Here is a 21805-nt window from a genome sequence, read left to right on the forward strand (position 1 = left end):
TCCAGTCAATCACCCAGTCAGCAAATAATGAACAGTAATTAAACCTTTACTATATGCCAGGCATTGTGCCAAGAGCTGATAATATAAATGCATACAAACAAAAAGACAGCACCTGTAAGTCCCCAAAGAGCTTCCAATCTAATGAGGAAAATGATAGATAAAAGGAAGCTGAGGGGTGTAAAAGGTAGACATGATTGAGACATGATTGAGATGTACAAGAGTGCAGCCTGGTGAGAAATAAAGCCCAACCGCCCACTACTTGTGTGTCCTTCACCGAATCACTTATTTTTCTGAGCCTGAGTTTTATACACACATACACACACATATACATACATGCTTACATACACATAGAGACATACATATACATATGCATACACACACACACATATATATACATATATATATATACACACATAATACAGATTGATCTTGTCCTTTCATCCCCAGTGCCTAGAATGGTGCCTCATGCATAACAGGAACTCAATAAATGTTTCTTGAATTGAATGGCACATAGTAGGACCTTACTAAATGTTGATGGATTAACTGAGTAAATGAATTGCCCAAAGAAATTAAATGGGAGGCTCTATATCACAAAGGTATAAATGGGTGTTTAACTTGGATTTGAACTCAAGTCTTCTCACTCTAAAGCCAGAGTTCCTTCTATTTGTGGGACAAGGTATGACTCCCTCAATGTATTATATTCTACTGAGAGAGGCTATTTTGGTTGGACCTAATTAGCTAATTGTCTCCATGTCCATTTTTCTGTTTTAAAGTAATGTAAGATATATTAATACTCCAGAATTCTCCAAACTGCGAACCCATTCAATCTATGAATACTTTATGATGAAGTGAGTGTGTGAACAGGCTCTGCCTATTGGCACAGAGAGTAAGATGAAACCCTAGCCGCTGGGTTATCTTTTTATTCCTAAAAGAATGACTAATACTATAGTTCAGCTCTATTGGTATTATAGAATTAGAATTGAGGAACTCACCGGGACATTCAAGAAATGCTGGTCCAATTCCTTCATTTTCAAGATAAGGAAATTGAGGCTCGGAACAATGAAGTGATTAGCCCAAGGACTCACAATTAGTAGATGGCCAAGGCTTATTTCTCACCAGGCTGCACATCTCCATCATGTCTCCATACTGGGTTCTTCTTCTCCCTCTTTTCTATTCAGCTTCCTTTTATCTCTCATTTTCCCTCATTAGAATGTAAGCTCCTTGGGGGCTTAAAGGTCTTTATGCTTGCATTTCTATTCTCAGCCCTTGGCACAGTGCCTGGCACAAAGTAAGGGCTTACAATGTTCATTGACTATTGACTGGCTGATTGACTGAATGTGTTCATAAGCCAGAGAGTGTGAATGTATATAATATATATATGTTCATATTATGTACATGTATAAATGCTTGTTTTCAATCATATCTGACTCTTTGTGACCCCATTCAGGGTGTTGTCTTGTTTTGTTTTTGACAAAGATACTGGTTTTCACTTTCCTTCTCCAGCTCATTTTACAGATGAGGAAACTGAGGCAAGCAAGGTTACGTGGCTTGTCCAGAGTCACATAGCAAGTCAGGGTCTGAGGACAGATTTGAACTTGAGAATAGGAGTCTTCCTAATTCCAAGAAGAAAGCTCTAACACTGCATCACCTGGCTGCCCTGGCTTTTATTTGCAAAATTGTAAAAGGGAATAATAAAAAAATGATATAATTAGTTAATTATATCAAACAAAAATAAAACACAAACCCTGCTTCATAAATAGATCCAGACTCACACAGCACAGACAGAAAACAAATACTATCAAAGCGTCCAAATACATAGGTTCAAAACTCAGATCTACCACTTATTACTTACATGACCTTAGTTAGGTTACTTCTTTACAATCAATCAACATTTATTAAGCATCTACTATATGTCCCAAAGTAAACACAGGATGTACAAATTTGGGATATACACTCCAAATATTCACACAGATTATCTGTGCCCAGCCTGTGGCAGAACATTCCAAGCTCATATTGGTCTGATCAGCCACAATCAGACACACTGAAACTTCACTTTATCATGGTGATGTCACCTGGGTCCTCTTTGAAGACAAAGAACAACAACCAATCAACTACATGTCAGGCACTGTGCTAATCACTAGTGATACAAAGAGGCAAAAGACAGTCCCTGCCCTGAAGGAGCATACAGTCTAATGGGGGAGACAACAGGCAAACAAACATATAGAAAGCAAACCATATACAGGATAAATAATTAACAGAAGGACGGCATTCGAATTAAGATGAGCTGATTACATGACCCTCTAAGGAAGAGAGATAACTGAGTCATCTCTTTGGATCTTATTTCTGCATTTATTTAAAATAAATGAGGAGGCTGGACTAAATGACCACTCTTCTGCTCCGAATCTTATAATCCCAGGAAGTTAAGCAACTAGAGGCTTTGAAGGAAACATCAGCTAACTCCTAAATGATATAAGACAGAAAAAGGGTGAATGGGACAAGAGGCTTGCAAAAGGAAGAAAACTCCACTGGAAATGGAAAAAACAATTCAGCTTAGCAACCTACCAAAAAATAAGTTCCCAACTTTTCCCCCCCTAAGACTCTAATCTCCTCTAATAACCCTGGTTTCCATATTACAAGGAGGAAGACGCCTTCATGCCATCCATTAAGTCAGGCTGTGCCTTTGAACTGCATGCAAGCCAGGTTGAGGAAACTTAATTTTATCACTTGTCAAATTTTCAACCTTTGAAAAATTACTCAATACCAGGATTAATATACAATACAATATCCAAGCAGTTAGCAGGCTCTGAACTCATATTATCCAAAAATGATGTTATATATGGACAAGATGACCAGCAAGGCTTCCAATCTTCCACAGTCTTCTGTCTGAAGGAGGAAAAGCAGGTGCTGGGCTACAGGATAAATTCACTTTTAAAAGTCGGAGTGATAGATAATCTATGCCAAACCTGAAAATATGTCTCATGGATCTCAAAGCAATAGACAACTTATTAATTTCATTAAAAAACCATCCCATTCATCATTTCTAGCAAACCCAAGGCCGTTTTCCAAAGACCTTGGCTCTAATTGTAAAAGCAGCTCAGTCAAGCACACTGGGGGTTCTCCCAAAGAGTTGAAATGGAACCTCTCCTGGTACCCCAGAAATCTTTTCTCTGAAACTATACACTTTGGCACAAGTGCAAAGCAGCTACATCACAAGGTACTTCCATGAAAATTAAGGGTCTCTCCAAAGCCACCCACATGATTACAAGGTCAATCAGTGTCAGAGTCAGAACCTGAACTCAGAACTGGAAATTTGAAATTCTTGACCCTTAGGCATATTCTCTCTGTCTCTCTCTGTCTCTCTCTGTCTCTCTGTCTCTGTCTCTCTCTCTCTCCCCATTGCTCTCTCCCCCTGCTACCGCCATTAACTGTTTTTGCTTTCAGAAAACTACCCAGGAGAGCACAATTCTAACCACAAATCTGGACTTGGAAATCTAGGAATCCTAGATTATTATATTACAACATTTTATTTTTATGTAACATTTTTCCATTTCTCTAATTCTTTACCTTGTAACTGTTTTAAAAGTTGTCAGTTTTCTGATGCTTAAGTCTTGAGTTGTTTTTTCTTTCAATTTCCAAAACCATCCTTTAAACAGCAAAAGTTTCATAAACTGTAGATGATTTTTTTTTCAGAAGAGATTCAATTGCCCTCTTTCCTTCTCCTCAATTTCTCTTTGCTTAGCCTAGGTGGAGACTTGGATAGAATGAACAGTGATAACATTCCCCCTTTAAATTAAACTGTTTCCAAGGCTCCAGTCACTCAACACTCCAGGATTGGATAAAGAAAGCAACTAACTTTTTTCCCTGACACAAAGGATTTCATAGTAAGTATGCACAATCATTATTATCGCACGCCTTCATAAAGGAACAATATGTCTTCTTCCAGAGCCATCAGTTTCAAAAGGAGGGGGTAAATATTGTTATTTACCACACTAAAGCAACAATAACTGATTAAGGTAAATTTAGTGGAAACGTTGAAATAATGGCAGGAGAAAGAAAACGCATTCTGTGGAAACACTGCGTGAACTTATTGGAAATAATCAAGCACTCCGTTTGAATTAAGCAAAGAAGAGCGAAAGCAAAAAAAGGGGGGGGGGTGGTATGGGGGCGGCAGAGTGAGCCTGGAAAACCCTAACTGGCATTTGCAGGCTCCGTCTGTGGTGTGGCCTCTCCAGACACTGAAAGAGAAACTGCAAGGATGCAAACAAGCCTCCTGCGCTCTGTTAGCAGTAAGTAAATTGCTGTGGGATCTGAGTGCGGGAATACTCGAGCAGGCAATTCCTCTCTGTCTTTCATTCTGTTTGTCTGTGTTAAATTCCCCCTCTGCCCTCATCCATTCTCACATCCAGTTCCCAGCTTTGTCCATCCATCAATCCACACACTTTGTCAGCGCTGACTTCATCCTGGCGCTCACAATCACATCCCAGCAATACTGCTGCCACCAGGGAGCCCTCCGCCTCCCATCTGCGTTCCCTGATCTGCTGACGGAGGGCCCCGCGCTTGTCGGTTTCTATTGCACAGGCAAGCAAAAACACTAATGCCCAACCTAATTCCTAGCGTCCTGCTTTTCACCTTTTCAAGGGAGGGGAATGTGGGGGGAAATGAACAGGAGAGAGAGTCTGTGTTAAGAGTGAGTGTGACAGAGATGGAGGGAGAAAAGAGAGGAGAGAGAGGGAGAGAGAGAGGGAGGGGGAGAGAGAGAGAGAGGAAGAGAGATGGATGTATCTATGTGAGTATGACAGAGATGGAAGGAGAAAAGGGGAGAAGAGATGGAAAGAGAGAGGTGTGTAGGGTGTGTGTGTATATCTAAGAGTGATAGAGAGAAGGATGGAGAAAAGGAAAAGAAGATGGAGAGAGAAGGAAAGAGAGAGGCTGTGTGCATGTGTGTGCATGCATGTGTTAAGAGTGAGTGTAACACAGAAGGATGGAAGGAGAAAAAAGGAGGGGAGATGGAGATGGAGAGAGAGAGAGAGAGAGAGAGAGAGAGAGAGAGAGAGACAGAGACGGAGACAGAGAGAGAGAGAGAGACAGAGAGAGAGAGAGAGAGAAGTTGGCTGAATTTTCTAAAACAATTCGCACACTGGTCAGGTGGAGGCTCAATCCGTCTTCCCTCTACAACACATCAATAGAAATCACAGGGAGAAAATGTATCACTAATTAAGGGTTGATAAGCTCTAGTCAAGTGCAGTTTAGGAAGAAGAAAATAAAGCCCAGCACACCTGCCCAGGGCTTCTAGAGGCTCAGATCTATATAACACTTTCCTACTCTGCTAAGGATGGAAATTTTTCTTCTGCTCTATCAAAAAGAAAAAAAAGTTTCCCTTTAAAAATTAAACAAAGAAAGGTTTTGGGGAGGGAAGAGGATACGGGGGTGAATAAAGAATCATTTTTATTCAAAAGATCATTTGCAAAAGATTTCTCAGGTTGAAAAAAAATAAGATTACTAAAGGAAAAAAATAGTTACCTAGCAACAAAACTATTTTAAAACATTCTTCAGTGTACTGCCTGATTGTGTGCTCTTAATTCAAAGGTGTATAATCTGAGCAAGCATCCACCAAACTGCTGCAAGATTTCTTCCTTTAATTTTCAACTCTTGTTTTGAGGGGTTCTTCTTCTCCCCCCTCAACGCGGGGGCAACTTGACAATTAGCAATAAATAGGAGCATAAAAGCTTTTCAAGGTTACACATTTCTTTCATTTTTCCCCTTGGGGAGAAAAAAAATCACATCACATTTAGAATATGAGACCCTCTCAGTTAACAAAACAACTTCTTCAACTAAGCTTCCATTTACTGGAATGCATTACAGTCTTCATGTGAGAGGCAACCTTCTCATACCTAATCATTAGAGTGTCCTTTGAACTGGACTAGAAGCTGAAAAAATTTAAAAATTAATAAAACAAACTGATAAGGGTTCCACTGTCATCAGAATCACTCTATGATAACCACTCTATGATCTTTAAGGAATGATTCTAAAAGTTCATTGTTATAAAATGTCTCCAATTGTTTGTGTGGCATAGTTACCTTAGAGTCCAACAGTACCCAACTCTTGGGTTTGTTAGAAGGATCAAGAAATATAATGCAGTTTACAAACCTTAAACTCCTATGTCAACATCACCTGTTAGTAACGGCACTGGTCTTATTTAGTAATTAATATCTATCTAGCTGTAAGGTTGAGCAAGTCTTTCCTTGTGTTTGGCCTCAACTACCTTCAAGATTTCTTCTAGCTCTAAAAGCCTATGGGACTATGGCCTCATAAGGTGACTATAAAATAGTTGGTTACAGATTTTGTAACCAACGTGCCAAATTTTATATATCGGAAGCAGAAGATTTTCATTCATTCATTCATTCATTCGTTCATTCCAATGGTGCTATTGTAGCTCAAAACATTTTTTGGAAATCCCCTTTGAATTGTCCAGAGCCACAGTTTACAAGTCAACGCAGAAAATAGAACTTCCTTCAGTCAAAATTCTACTTTCTACAAGAAACCTTTGCTAATCCCCCTTTATGGTAATGCTTCCTCTCTTGATTATCTCCAGTTTGTCCTGTCTATATCTTGTTGGTACTTGTTTGTATACTGTCTTCCCTATTAGACTGTGAGTTATGCTATCTTTTACCTTTCTTTGTATCTCCAGCACTTAGGATAAGCACACCATAGGTACTTAATAAATGCTTGTCCATTGATTTGCATCTTCTTGTAGTTTGGTTTTTGTTTGTTTGTTTGTTTTTAACCCAAATCCTAATACCCACTTGAATCATCCACCTGATTCACCAGCCTTGGTTCTGGGTGACTTCTGGCTGTTTCTAGAAATCAAGTCCGTCCTCAAAGGCTGAGGTTTATGACCCTGATGAGATTGTTTCAAAAAACTCTGTTTCCCAAGAAGTCATAAACTCTCAAAAGTCGAAGAGATATCCAGTTGAACACATATGTAAACACAAATCCTTTGTATAGAACATCCAACAAGTTAGTTGGATAGGTTGTAGCCCAGCCCTTTCTTGAAGACCACTAGTGGTTAGGAACAATTCACTGTCTCCCCCAGGGACTCAATCCACTTCTGGATAGCTGTGAGGTTTAGAATTTGCACAAATTTTCTGGTCAATAGTAGCATTACTAAAATTAGTGTGTAGTCTCCCAAAGTAACTCCTTAAAAGGGAGATGGCACCCAACTGCAGGCTGAAGTTCTGATACACCTTAACAAAAACAACTCCATTGCTTTACTTGCTATGGATGGAGATTTGGTAGGCAAATGAAGGGGAATGAACAGATAAAGAAGGAGAAAACTGGGATTGAAGAGTTAATTCCATACCTCACTTCTCAGCCCACCCTCCAACTCTAAGGTATTATAGCTACAAGTCTTAGCATAAACTCAAAGCCATAATCCACCCTGTACCCCTTTTGTCTTGGGGACTCAAATACCTAGGGGACCTTGAGTTGTCACAGAAGAGACTTGGGGGGGGGGGGGGAGTGGAGGAATAGCCGAAATTCTCTTCTCCTCTGCAACTGTACACATCAGACATCTCTAATTAGACAGCAACAAAATTTTATTAATAGGATGGACATTATGGAATGAGCTTGTTATAAATGGGCCCTGTCAGAGCCTTATTCAGCTACCAAATGAGTATTCTCAGTTCAGTGCTCTCATCTGAGGCATCACGCCTGGTGCTGGATAACAAATGATTGCTATTAACCGTATTGTTAGTAATGATGGCTGAAAACAAACAAAAACCCATAAATAACAGTCTACAGAAAAATTAACCCATAAACTTGATAGATATCCAGCTGAGAAATAATAAATGACACTTTGGGGCCTGCTGGGAGAAGCTAGTGGTTTTTGTTTTCCTCTCTGTCATTAACACATTTTCTGTGCTAAAAATTAGATTCTGATATATAATTATCAACGCTCCCAGATATTAATTCTGCTATCGCTCCCTCGGTTTCTCTGCTGGCTGGCTATAATGTTATTCACAGATTACTCTGAGAAAACACATCAAACACTTAACAGAACAGGTCAAAGTGACAAGCAGCTTTTGCTGACAACACCGACCTGCACTGTCTTTTTTTTTTTTAAACCAGGGACACAAAACAAATTTCTCATATTAATTAACTTGGGTTCCCTTCTAGCCAGCACAGGCCTGTGCTATGTAATATGAGGTAAGCAAATTCCCTGCTGTCCTAATGAAGACTGAGAAAGGGAAGAAATGACATAAAATTATGTGGCATTTATAACGTTCAAGGTTGCTGTTCATTATCATCGTAGGGGGTAGGAAGGATGTGCTGTTCAAAACAAGTAGGCAGAAAGTCTTACCCTGGACTCTTCTCCCAAGGAACCTAGGATAGAGAGCATAGCATTCTTACAGGTACATACAGTCAAGCATGAACATCAAAGATGAGTCTGGTTCTGACCGTGGAGGACACATCAACAGCATCCCCAAGAAGGACTTTGTTTTACCAAATATGGCCACTTCTGTGCAAATCACTAGTCCTGACTGAGCATATGACCACTGTACATGTCACTAAAGACCAATTAGCCAGACCTAGCATAAGACAGAAAACTCACCAAAGTCCCTTCCCATCTTCCCTATGGAAGGCTGAGATTTAAATATAATAATTTGTATCTATACATATAGAGAGAGGCAACTAATGGCACAATGGATAGAGTGCTGGGCTTGTAGTTAGGAAGGCCCAAGATCCAGTCCAGTTCAGAAAAGTGTCCCAGCTGTGTGACTTTGGGCAAGTCACTTAATCTCTGTGTGCCACTAGAAAAGGAAATGGCAAACCTCTCTAGTAACCTTGCTAAGAAAATCCCGTGGACCTATGTCCATGGGGAAGAGTCAGACACAACTGAAAGACATATATACATACACCATATATATGTGTATGCGTGTATAAATATACATATGATTGCGTGCAGAGAGAACCACACCTTCATAGAAGCAGCTTGGCTTAAGAGACAGGCAGCCTCAGAGTCAGAACAACCAGGGTTCATGCCCTGCCTCAGCCACATGCTGGCTGTGTGACCCTAGCTTAGTCACTTAACCACTCAGCTGCTGAAGACGGGCTGATCTGGTGGTAAAAGGAGTTCCCATGTAACTGCTATATCACAAATCCAAATCAAACAGACTCACTGAAACATGTGTATACACACACCATACCTATATATATACATATGCACACCTATGTATATGCATACATACATACACATACATACATGTATTATATATGTGTGCACGCATACATATATAGATGTGTACATAAAATTCAATTATGGGGAAAATGGCATTAGAATCCATTAGTAAAATTAATTCAATCAACAAGCATCTATTAAACACCTACTAACGCCCCCCACTATACTGAGTGCTGGGCACTATACAACAATAGAAACAAAAACAGTCTCTCTTCTTAAGGAGTATCCCCTGGAAGGGAGGGGAAGAGACCACAAACTTGTGGTTAAATAGACACATAACATTTACAAAATAGAAACAAAATAAATATAGGAGGAAGAGTCACTAGCAACTTGAACATCAGTACAATTGTATATAAAGTGGCAGTCAGTACTAATAATGTTTTCCTCCAATGTCATGTTTAGAAAGCCAGCTATTTCCTGAAAAACACCCGACATAAATAATATGCAGGTGCCTCTTTGATTTCTAGGCAGACTTGTTATTTATGTAGGATTTAATTTTCATTGTCCTTTAAAATAGGGAAGAGGGAATGGCAAAAAGTGAGAGGACGGAAAGAAATTTTAGGGAATCACAGAGGGAAAAAATAATTTCTAATGATCTTACTAGAACCTACAGTAGAATTGGTAAGCAGGGCAATCCTCACAATTGAAAAAGCTAAAGTAGGTATACCAACCATTTTACCAGGCTGAGCTCCCACCAGGGGATAGAAGTGGCGACTTACTATTTCAAACAAACAAAAATCAACCCAGACCCATTTGCTTTCCCTCAAAAATGGTAGTAAAACTCGACCAAAAGGTAAAAGGCAGGGTGAAGGTTTAAATTTAGGCCACTGGTCACCTGCTATGTTAGAATCGGGGCAGAAGAGACATACACACTCAGCGAAACAATGAATGAGGCTGGGCTAGGCTGCTGAAGAAAGCAAAAGAAAATGGAGGGTGGTGCTTGGGCCACCAATTTAGCCAACATCCCTGGTTGGTTACAGCTGTGGGAAGCACTGCCTCCCTTCAAACAGACCTGGTACCCTCAGTCCTTCCCCACATCCCTCGGGCCCCTTTAACTATTTATTCCCCTATCCAAATAATATTTTATTAAGTAGAGAAAAAAGGAGTTAGAGCCCATTCTACGATGCCCCTTCTAATCCCTGCATCTTGTCCAAGGATCACGGCCAGCTTGATGACAAGAGTCTAAACGGCAAATCCCACACATCCTATGCACTACATTTTCTCCCGTATCTGGCATTGTGATATTAAATAACTATAAAACTCGAAAGCCAAAATAACTAAATCACCTGGCAGCCAATTTCTGAGAGTTAAACCACAAACCCGGAAAATGGTGGAGTGTGTTGAAATAATGTAAAGGAAACCCATAAATTCAAACTTTATGTTCTGTAAAGAACAAATATGAAAAAAGCATCAAAATAATGAAAGATTGTTTATGTATTCTGGCATGAAATGGGAATGTGTTATGAGAGGGAGCGCGGCGGCAGAGACAGATCGACAAAGCTGACAGTGTGGTATTCATCCTCGGCGGCGCGGCGGCCGACGTCCCGCTAGTGTCAGCAGACAGCGCAATAAATCAAGGGCTCTCGATGCTGTACCTACAGCTTATTACATCCAAGATGACAAATAAATAATAATCCCTGTCAGAGCGGCCCTTTGCTCAAGGATTGAGCCTGAAACCTTTGGCTCATCACTCCTCATCTTAAGTGAAAACACTAGAACTGGGGAATTGGAGGCCACGGTTTGCTAAGCTCATGAAACACAAAACGAGCCGGGCAGGGGAACACGGACTAAACAAGTAAGGTCAGGAAGTAAGAAAGGATAAACATTTAAATAATCCTGCCTGAGAGGTGGCAAAGTGGGAGGAGCAGGGCCGGCTAACAGGGCCTCATGATAAGCTCAAGAGGCATGGGGGAGGCGGGGGAGGCAGGGGAGGTGAGGAAGTCCAGCATCAGCATTCCCAAAACCCCGCCACACACACACACACACTGACTCCCTAACCTAACCCTGCTGCCCAGAGGGCCGTGACGAGGTGCGGGATTAAAGGGGGCTCCTGTCTTTGCCCTGCCTTCTGAGTACATATGATTTGGATAATGGAAGCGTTCAAGGGCCCTGAGGGAGATGGGGAATGACAGAGACAACGGGGTCTGTCTGAAGGTAGGTATGGCTTCCGCTGCTGTCCATTCATTAGTAGGAAGGGTAAACTATAGAAATTGGAGGCATCTAGCTTTTTCCAGGCTCAGATTTCAAATTCTAAGACCTACTTCTCCTAAAATCAATCAATCAATAACCATTTGTTAAGTGCCTATTATGTGCTCCCACTCTGCTAAGCACTGGGTATGCCCTATTCATACCATCACCTTTACTATTTGACTCAGTGATCAAAAAAATAAGGCCTACCACCAGTCCTTTGACCCTAGCTCTTTTCTTCTCTTTCCCTCCCACCCACTCAGGATCAGAGGTCTAAATAAAGCTGCAAGGGTTCTATCTCAGGGGACAGCTTCCAACACCTTCCATTTATAGATGAGGACACCAAGATCCAGGGAGATGGAATGATATGCCCCAGGCCCTCAGGACTCCAAAACTCTTTCCATTTTATCATGGTTTTGAGGTCTTTCTCTCAGTTTATATAGGACTGTATGTCCTAGCCCCTTCCTCCCTTCAGATTCTAGGAAGTGATTCAGTAGTAAGTTATAGGCAATTGACAGGCCTATCAGGGAGGTCCAGGTCAAAACCTTCCTTGGCCATGTACTCACTATGAGACTTAATCATGTTGGTCAATAAGAATTCATTAAATGCCTACTATGTGCCAACTATGTGTTGTCCCAAGGGCTCAAAATGCAAAGAAAGGCACAGGCAGTCCCTGCTCTTAAGGAGTTCACAATGTAATTAACATTTCTCTTAATTCTGAAGACCTTCCCTTCTCTACCACTCTTTACTCATTAGGTAGATGCTTCCTTTAAAGACCTTAGAGGACAACTGACATCTTCCTCAACTCTTATTTCTAGCCTTTGATAATTCTCTATCCTAATATTCAAGGGCCTCCACAATCTGACTCCAGCCCCTCTCTGTTCTTACTTAATTTCACTTGCTTTCCTGGTCAACTTGTACTACCCAAGCTGCTCCCTCATTTTAATATGCCACCTCTCACCATCACCCATGCCACCTCCAGAATCTTTATATTCCTTCAAGGCTCTCCTTTCTGTAGCCTTCTCTGATCTGCCCAGCTCAAAGTGTTCTCTCTCCACTCAAATTTTCCTCAGAACTTTCTGTGATCTCTTCTCTGTCTCTCTTTACTCCCACCCTAGTATTATACTTAGCTGGGCATCCATATTCCCCAGTAGAACTTAAGCTGCTTGTGGGAAGCATTTTGCTTGTGCCTTGGGCAACGACCAGCATACAAGAGCAGATATTTAATAAATATTTGTTAAATTTAATTTGTCCCTCTATAAGTGTTAAATTCACATCAGCTCCCAGCGTGACTGTCTAGAGAAAGCCATTTCTTTCCCTGCCCACAATTTTCCAGTTGTTGTTGTTTTATCATCGCAGACAGGTAGGCAATAGTTCATTCCTCAGTGCGGGAAACTATTTTCAAATATATATACATATGCATGTATGTATATACATACATATGTAAGTATACATATTTATGTGTGTACATGTGTATGTGTATATACTAGCAAATATGTGTGAATACATACTAGATATATATGTGTGTATAAACATAGTAGATGTATGCATATATACATTATATATACAAATACATACACTATATAGTGTGTGTATATATGTATGTATACACACTAGCAGATAAGTCCAAGGGAGTTAAGATACATCAGCTTAAATAAGAGAGATAATAAGCAGGCAGCAGTGGGATCTGAATGCAGGTCCTCCTGTTTGAAGTTCAGCATTCCCGTCTACTTTATCAACCTGACTCTTGGGGGTGAGGTGGAGTGAGGAATCAAGCCAAACTCAAAAGGCGCAATCTATATATCCACATCAACCTAAAATCAGTTCTCTTCCCCATTCACTCTGAGAGTCCCCTTTTGAAAAGGGAACATGTTGGACTTTTCAATGACATTTTAAAAATAAAAAGAAGAAATAAATTCAAGCTTACCTTATCTGCAATGTATTATACACAAGGGTTCTTAGCCTTAGGTCCATGAATTTGTCTTTAAAAATATTTTGATAAATGTGTTTCAGTATAATTTGTTTCCTTTGTAATCCTGTATCTTTTATTTTGTGCATTTTAAAATATAATTCTGAGAAAGGATCCATGGGCTATACCAGATGTGACAATGACCAAAATGATCTTTTGGACTGTGGATTTAAAAACAAGAGCCTTTTTAATTGTCTTGGTATTTAGGTAAATTTACCCCCTTTCCTTCTTCAGTACTTCTCTTTCACCCTCCATTATTTCACCAACTTCCTTCTCTTTACACTAAGATTTGATCCCTCTTTGTAATAGTCAATTTGCTTCCTTATTTTTTGGTTCCTTCTACTTCATTTGGCAGAATTTCAAGCACACAGTATTAAATGTACCACTTTTGATTTTCATGAGTTGTTGGAATAGCTAGAATTCTCTACAGGGACATACTCACACCCAAAAGACCACTTATGGCATCAGATTTAACAAACGCAGCCATGCAGCTCAGTCTACTCTCTGAAGCCTGAGAACTAGATGTTCAGCAAGGCTTTGAAAAGACAACAGATGACAGGGGAAGGGAGGGTGGAATAATGGTGATAATGGTGATAATGGTGATGATGGTGGTGATGATGATGATGATGATGATGATGATGATGATGATAATGATAACATTTAAATAGTGTTTTAAGGTTTGCAAAGAGTTTAAACATATCACTTGATCCTCACAACAACCTGGGAGGGAAGTGCTGTTATTATCTTTACCTTACAGATAAGAAAACTGAGGCAAACAGCAAATAAGTGACTTGGCCAAGGTCACACAGCTATCAAGTGTCTTGAGATCGGATTTGAACTTGGGTCTTCCTGACTTCAGGTCTAGCATTCTATCTACTATGCCACCTGGCTCTCTCTGTAAAACCCATAGCCCGCAGGTGTTAGTTTCATTGATGTTCTTCATGCCATCAGATTTAATATAACCAGATAAGCAGGGAAAATTACAGTTTAATGAGTATTTTATTTACTATCTTTGGGGATGGACAAATACATTGTTCCTTTGACTTTATCTTCCCCGTCATGACTTTAGATAGTTTCACTGAGGTCAAATCTATCTCAAGCCTAGAATGGACAGCCTCTGCTCTCATATTTGGTACTACACAGTCCCAATGGTATCCCTAGATACCTCTCTCTTATAATCAGAAAATTGCAGTCTTAGGTATCTGTTGGCTTGGAATTCTGCCTAGAACACCTTCCTGGGGACCACTATTGCTTCCATCTGCCCATTTGATGCTTTAGGGACTAACCCTAAACCCTGCTCAATTTCCAGCTTGCCTTATCAGCTAAGAGATGGGGTGGGGGGAAAAGCTTCAGGGTAACTATCAGATATACTTTCCACTCTTCCTGGAACATGAATCTCTCTTTTTTTTAACCTTTTCTTTGACTATCACTCATACTCTGTTTACCCATTCAAAAAAAACCCAATAATGAAAAGCATTCTCTCATGATCTCTAAGGTCCCTCAAAGTCAAAAATTCTATGGCCCTTTCCAATTTAGATGAGACAGTGATACTCATTTGAATTTTTTTATTATTCCATTAGATGGTTCCAGAGTCCTTTCCCATAATAAATAAATAAATAATAAAACCAGCAAGAAACAGAATATAATGTCCTTATTTCTTGTATCCTCAAGTATCATACTTCTGTCAGGAAGATGTATGGGATGATTTCTTCAAGAGCAGCTACTAACATAGCTATCACATTCCTAGACCTAACATGGCACCTACACAAAGTAGATGTTTAATACGTAATTAATAAATGATTGGATTCCTGGTAGCAGAAAACATGGGGTCCCCTTGTTACTTCAGAACAATCTGAGAATGACACTAAACAACATGAGACTAAAGATCTTTTCAGACAAAAAATCAAAGATGCAAATCCACTGATATCACCCATCTATGTCTTAGTAGTTGTCTTAGACACTTGTCCAGATCTTGGAGAGGCTAAATGACTGTGGAGGTCACTCAGACTGTAAGCACTGAGGCTGGATCCGAATCTATCTCAAGAATCTAGGTCTTCCTAACTCAAAGTCTAATATGCAACCTACTGAGTCACTACTGAGTCTTTAAGCATGTTTATTGATAAAAATAAAAAGCGTTCTGAACTAAGACAGGTGTTCAATAAGGCAGGGGTTTTTCACTTGAATTCTAGGAATTTTTTAAAGAGATAGACAGACTGACAGATAGATAAATAGATAGATAGAATGGATAGGTAGACAGATGATAGATAAGTATACACTACAAATGTACACTATATATATGTGTGTAAAAATGTGTAAATAAACATATAGGCACATATTGATATATATGTATGTACATACAATTGTTTCTGAGAATGATTTCCCTGTCTTGCCCAGGTTGAAAGCACATTGGCCACTCATAGGCTCAATCCCACCACTGATCAGTTCAGAAGCTTTTAATTCCTCTGTTTCTGACCTGGGCTGGTTTGCTTCCTCTTAGGCTTCCTGGTGGACCCCTCTTCCCCAGGGCTTACCATATTGGTACCAACATTAATGGGGACATATAACTGGCTTAGTTTACTGAAGCTCAGAACTCCGAAGCTCAAATGATCTACCAGCTTCTACCTCTAACACCATTCTGGGACACAGAAACACACACACACACACACACACACACACACCACACACTCTCACACACACAACCATATTTTCAACTATATTTCAGTATAATTGATTTCCTTTGTCATCCTACATATTTTTATCTTTTCAAAGATACTATTCTGAAAAAGGGTTCATCAATATCACCTGAATGCCAAAGAGTCAGTCACATACACACTAAAAAATTCCTATATGGCGACCAACTATTCTAAGTAAGGGGCCTTTGGGATAGAAACATCACAGTGCCAGAATTGTTAAGGTTTAGCATTTTCCAAATACATATTTGTTGAAAGCAAACATGGAGTGCCTTTCTTTATCACACCCATGGTTATCTGGCTTTAACTGAGCTAACCTGACAAAACAGATGAAGAAGGAATAATAACACCAACAGTTGAAATAATGATGGTAGCTAGCGTCTAAATGCCCTCTCTATAAACACAGTAATTCCATTAATACCCATTGTATACATTTCCAACAATACACCAGGAGGTTACTGCTGAACTGGAAAAACCCCAGAATCCCACTAAGAAAATAATGCCTATTTCAGGGACGTACTCTAACTGACTTAAATTATTATGGATGTGCTTCATAGTTAATTACCTTTCTAAAATATGTTGAGGTATTTTGTCATAAACTCCCGCGCCATACACCTAAACACTGCTCAGAAATGCAACCCCTTGGCTAATGTTTTTATCTGAATTACTTATTACCCAATACAGCATGCATCAACATTTTCTAGAAATCAGAAGTGGGCTCTCTGAATTCCCTCCTCCCTGAATGCCAGTCACTGTGGGGAGCATTTAGTTATAAATTGTCTTTCAATAAAAGTAAAGGCTCCCAAAACAACAAAATGAAAAGACACAGCAACCTAAATCAAGGGAAGTCAATTTCCACATGCCGATCCTAAATATTTCATGGCCCTATTTTATTCTGACATTTGTAGATGACTAAAGTGTTACAAAGGAAATAAAATGCTGATTAAAGAGTTCACTGTCATAAAGGTTACTGAATTGTAAATGGCCCTTTCCATCTTCCTGTTAATAGGTACCCAGCTGTAAACATCATGAAGGATGTGACGGGAGGCCTGCTCGGCTCCTTTAGGAGTCGTATATACATTAATCACTGAATCACCAAGCCATGCTTAATTGCATGTTGTATATCACACAAATCCATGGTAAGTAGAAGGGAACTCATTATTGCTGCTTTATAACTACTGGGCACTCCTCGTTTTAACCTCCTCACACCTGGGACACTTTGTTGCTTTACAACAGGAACACCGGGAACTGGATGCAGCCACTAATTGCAGTCAGCCTGGAGAGGGGAACCGAGCCCTTGGTGGGCCCACACCCATGACTGGCGGTCCTCGCTTTTACAGCCAAATGCAGCAGGATCTACTACCCACAACTCCATCCCCATTCTGCTTCCACCCATCGAGGGGATGATGTTCCTCCTTGAGAGTTTACAGAACTGTTTCAATGATAAAGGGGAAAAAAAAGCCCACAGTATATTTTGTTTTGACAAAATTATTGATTTAAATCCCATACAATAGCACAGTACTATTTAAAGGTCAACCCAAGAAAAATGAGTTTACATCCAACCAGAGCCAAGCTTATCTGTCATGAAAGTATAATGATGTGTTTATTCCTTCACTAGCGTGTGTATATTTTTCAGGAAGATATAATAGTCTGCTTGTAGGTGAAATCTGCTCTCAAATGGGAATTTCAAGAGATATTTACATTTCAGATTGTAAGGGCTGATATCTTGGGCCCTGATACCTGTTTCCTAAGTCCCTGTTCGTTTATTTACTATGCCCAAGAGTCACTGCTCTCTCTCCCCAGGCCAAAAATGATTCCTCCTGGCCTACAAATCATTGCCTTTTCCCCTCTCCCCCTTTCAAATAGGTGAGACCACAAACTGAATGAGGAGGGATTTCAGATTACCTGACTTTCTGATGTTTCTGTTTGTTCTTTTACAAGTCAAAGAGACAGCAATAAAATGCTCTGACTCCTTTGTCTCTTAGAAATATCCATCACTGTGGGATCTGTATTTACCCCATTTTTCTCTCTTAAAAACTCAAGGCAGAACCTCCTTCCTTTTCAGCCTTCTCTTCCAAAAGGGTCCCTCACTTACCCTCATTCTGTACATGAGCCTTTGGAATAGGGGAGGGTGGGATAGCTAAGGCAATACATATAACATGTGACATACAATACATGTTACATGCTACACACAACCCAGCAAGGTGTGTCCTGCGTTATATGACACATGTGTTGTGTGTTCCATGATACGTATAATCCAGTGTTGTGTGTCCTATGTAATCGACCATGTGTTATGTGTTACATGACACATATGACCCAGAGTTACTGTGAGATTTCACACACAGGAACATCATGGACTCTAGCCTTTCCCTTGTAAGAGGCTCCAGGAACCTCATAGCCTGTGGTCTTGAACCTCGTGCTGTTAAGAATCTTGGCTTGGTATTCTTCAGAATTTTTGTCATTATTCATGGACTGATTTATCTAATCTTTAACTCATCCAGAACCTATGGCCCTCAGTCATCTCCCTGTAGCTACCAACTCCCTGGGTGCATTCCCTGTGTATTATCATCTCTGTGGGCAACAGCAGGGGATGACCACGAAAAGGAGACAATTTATACCTTGTTGGCAATCCAGTGAAGAGTTTGGCAAAAGAAATGGTTGACGCCCCTAGCCAAAACTTAATTCGAATTTAAATGAAAATTGGGTGCTAACACTAATAGTCCAGATTCTCTGTCGCTCTTGTGATAACAGACAACTAAACATTGATTATAGGGGGGGCAGCCCCTAAGGCCAATTTTCATTTTCCATAGACTTTTTCATTATTACATGCTCTCATTCCTATGTCAGAATACGTGGTACTCTCATCATTTCTGGGGAATAAAAATTGGCACCATTTTTGTCTGTGTTTGTGAAATAAGATATTTATATGTTTAAATTCACCTTTGTTATTGAATCACTGTCATATCTAAACTGGTTATTATGGGGCTATATTTCCTCAGCTCCTCTTCCATCACTCCCCATGGAAAACCTGGAGTTGGTTGTACATGAATCTTCTGTCAGTCTATCAGTGACATTTCTCCTGCTCCTTTCTCAAACCTCCCAAATCCAAATACATCACCAACTCAACCTGCCCTTCTCCAATAGGCAACTGGGATCTTTACCTCCACTTGCAACCCCTATCCAAAATTCTCTCTCTCTCTCTCTCTCTCTCTCTCTCTCTCTCTCTCTCTCTCTCTCTCTCTCTCACTCTCTCTCTCTCTCTCACTCTCGCTCTCGCTCTCCTCTTTCTCGCTCTCTCACTCTATTTCTCTCTCTCTCTCTCTGTCTCTGTGTCTCTGTCTCTCCCCTTCCACCTCTTTAGATCCCTAATTCTTGTCTTTTTATCAAACCTGGGTATTATTTTCTGATGTTCCCCTATCCCAGAAATAAACAGGACTGGAATCTAGTCTCAGCTATGACTCTCCCCATGCCCTCTGGTACCATAGCAAGGGTACTGGTAGCAATCAGAAGAATGAAAACATCTACATGTGAACCATTCCCCCTCCCTATCTCATGGTAGAATCATTGCTTAGGTCCTTAGAACTAATTTGGCCCTAGAAAAGGAGCCTTCTGGGGTGGTATGATAGTATCCCTTTACTACTAGAAGGTTATGCCACAGGCCAAATCCAAGATATCCATCTCACAACCTACCTTATGCTCCAGCCAAATTGTACCACTAATCGTCTCTATATTACCTGACACATGCCACATTGGACCATAATGGACCTAAAGGGACAAGCCACTGGGGGCAGTTCAATACAGTAGAAAGAGAATTGGTTTTGGAGTCAGAAGACTGGGTTCAAACTCCACCTTTGTGTCCTTGGACAAGTCACTTAAATCCCTTGGGCCTTCCCTCAGTTTCCTCTTCTGTGAAATGAAGGAGTTGAATTTGATGGCCTCTATTGTCTCTGGATCTATGACCCTCTATCTCTTTGATGTCTGAGCCAGACACCCAGACCCCACAGGAAGTCCCTTCTCGCTTCACCCTGCCCCATGATTTGTCCTAGAAGAGATGGGGGAGAGGGATCCTAGTCAGAAGGTCCTCACCTAGTATAGACTAGTTATGTAGGTGACAAGACATCTAACATACTCAGCATCTCAAAATTTGCAAAATTTAACAGATCTCAGGAAACATCTCTAAGGAGGCTGGTCAATGTGGAATCTGCTCATATGGATATGGATAGCACAGGCTACCTTTATTGACCCAACTCCTTTGTCAGCAACCACCCATGAAGAACAGAGATGATAAAATAATCCAGTGAAGCACAGACACAAATAGCAAATCACTACTTTAATTTGTAGATTTCCAAACCAAAGAACCTTAAAACCAAGAACCAAACCAAAATGGTTTTAAGAGGGAAATAATGATTAATGAAGCCATTCAAACCAAAACTAGACTTTTTATATTTTCTAAATTTCCATTTTCCAAATTAATTTGGCCACAGAATATGATAACATTTGAAATATATCAATGGGATCCATGTATGGTAGTCAGCCAGTCGAAGAATATGGAATAGCCCAATTTCAAGAAAAAAAAGGGGTGCAGTGGGGAGGATTTGAGGGTAATGCAGAGGAAACAAAACCTGTCTTCTTACAGAAAATTGTCACACAAAGTATTTTTGATGGACACATAATTTTATATTTCATGTTTGGGAGAGGAAAATACCATAGCACCGAAATTTTCTCATGTGCCAACTATTCACAGCTTAGCAAATGACCTGGTATCATAGAACAAGAAACCGTATAGGAAATGCTGTTCTGAATCTGATTCAGAACAAAAGTGGATGATCAAAAGAGTTTCCAGACCCAACCAATATTCCATCTGTGTGAAATTCTCTGTTGAAGGGAGTTCATTCTTAGCAGACAACCACTCCCCCAAACCCTATTATACATGATGACTACGTACAATGTCCCATTACACCACATGCCCTCTTGGCAACCCTTGTCCCTGGAGCTCTTTGAAGAAAAGAACTGTATGTGCATCACAATACTTTAAATAAAAATCAGATAAATCTTTAACTTGACTTCCCAACCTAGATTTCAGGGGCAAAGCAGAGATGGCAGTGGAAGCTTAGAAAGCAAAAGTCTTGAGGCAGTCCTTATCAGTGGAGAAGCACAGTTAGGACTCAGGTCATACAGATCTTTAAGTGTCAAGCACAGAAAAGTATGACCCTTAAAGAAAAAACTCAAGGAAGGCTATGTGGTATAATGAAAAATGAACTGTGGATGGGGGCACCAGAAGACCTGAGGTTCTCATTCTGGTTTTGCCACTAACTAGCTGCATGCTTTTGGGCAGCTCATTTAATGTCTGTAGATCTCAATTCCATCATACCTTGGGAACAGCGATTGTTGATCCCCAAGTTCCTTTTAAAAAATAAATAATACACTGAGTCAGTCAATAGACTATAAGTTCCCTGAGGGTAAGGACTGTAGGGTTGTTGCTTTTTTTAAAATCTCTGTATCCCCAAAACCTAGCATAGTATTTGGCTCATGGCAGGCACTTAATTAACATGTACTACATTAAGTGGAATCTACAAATTATCCCCTGCCTTGTTCACCTTCTAGATTTAAACTGAACCTACCAGAATATTCTCTTCATCCAGAAAGGAAGGGTTAACCACAACATTCCTGCAATAAAAGAATTCTAAAAAGGATAACCAATAATAATCAACAATTCTATTT

General features: G+C 40.1%; 1 protein-coding gene and 1 long non-coding RNA gene across 2 annotated transcripts in view; one reads left to right on the forward strand and one right to left on the reverse strand.

Moving 5' to 3' along the window:
- The window catches only part of LRMDA (leucine rich melanocyte differentiation associated), a 1314096-nt gene that overhangs the window by 976345 nt on the left and 315946 nt on the right, over positions 1 to 21805 (reverse strand). The gene's annotated exons all lie outside the window — the stretch shown is intronic.
- LOC140517133 (uncharacterized) lies at positions 17112 to 18979 on the forward strand. The gene is made up of 2 exons (XR_011971486.1): positions 17112 to 17223; positions 17321 to 18979. It is a non-coding gene; the product is annotated as an uncharacterized lncRNA (long non-coding RNA).

The sequence above is a fragment of the Notamacropus eugenii genome, chromosome 1 (assembly GCF_028372415.1).
Source record: "Notamacropus eugenii isolate mMacEug1 chromosome 1, mMacEug1.pri_v2, whole genome shotgun sequence".
NCBI lineage: Eukaryota > Metazoa > Chordata > Mammalia > Diprotodontia > Macropodidae > Notamacropus > Notamacropus eugenii.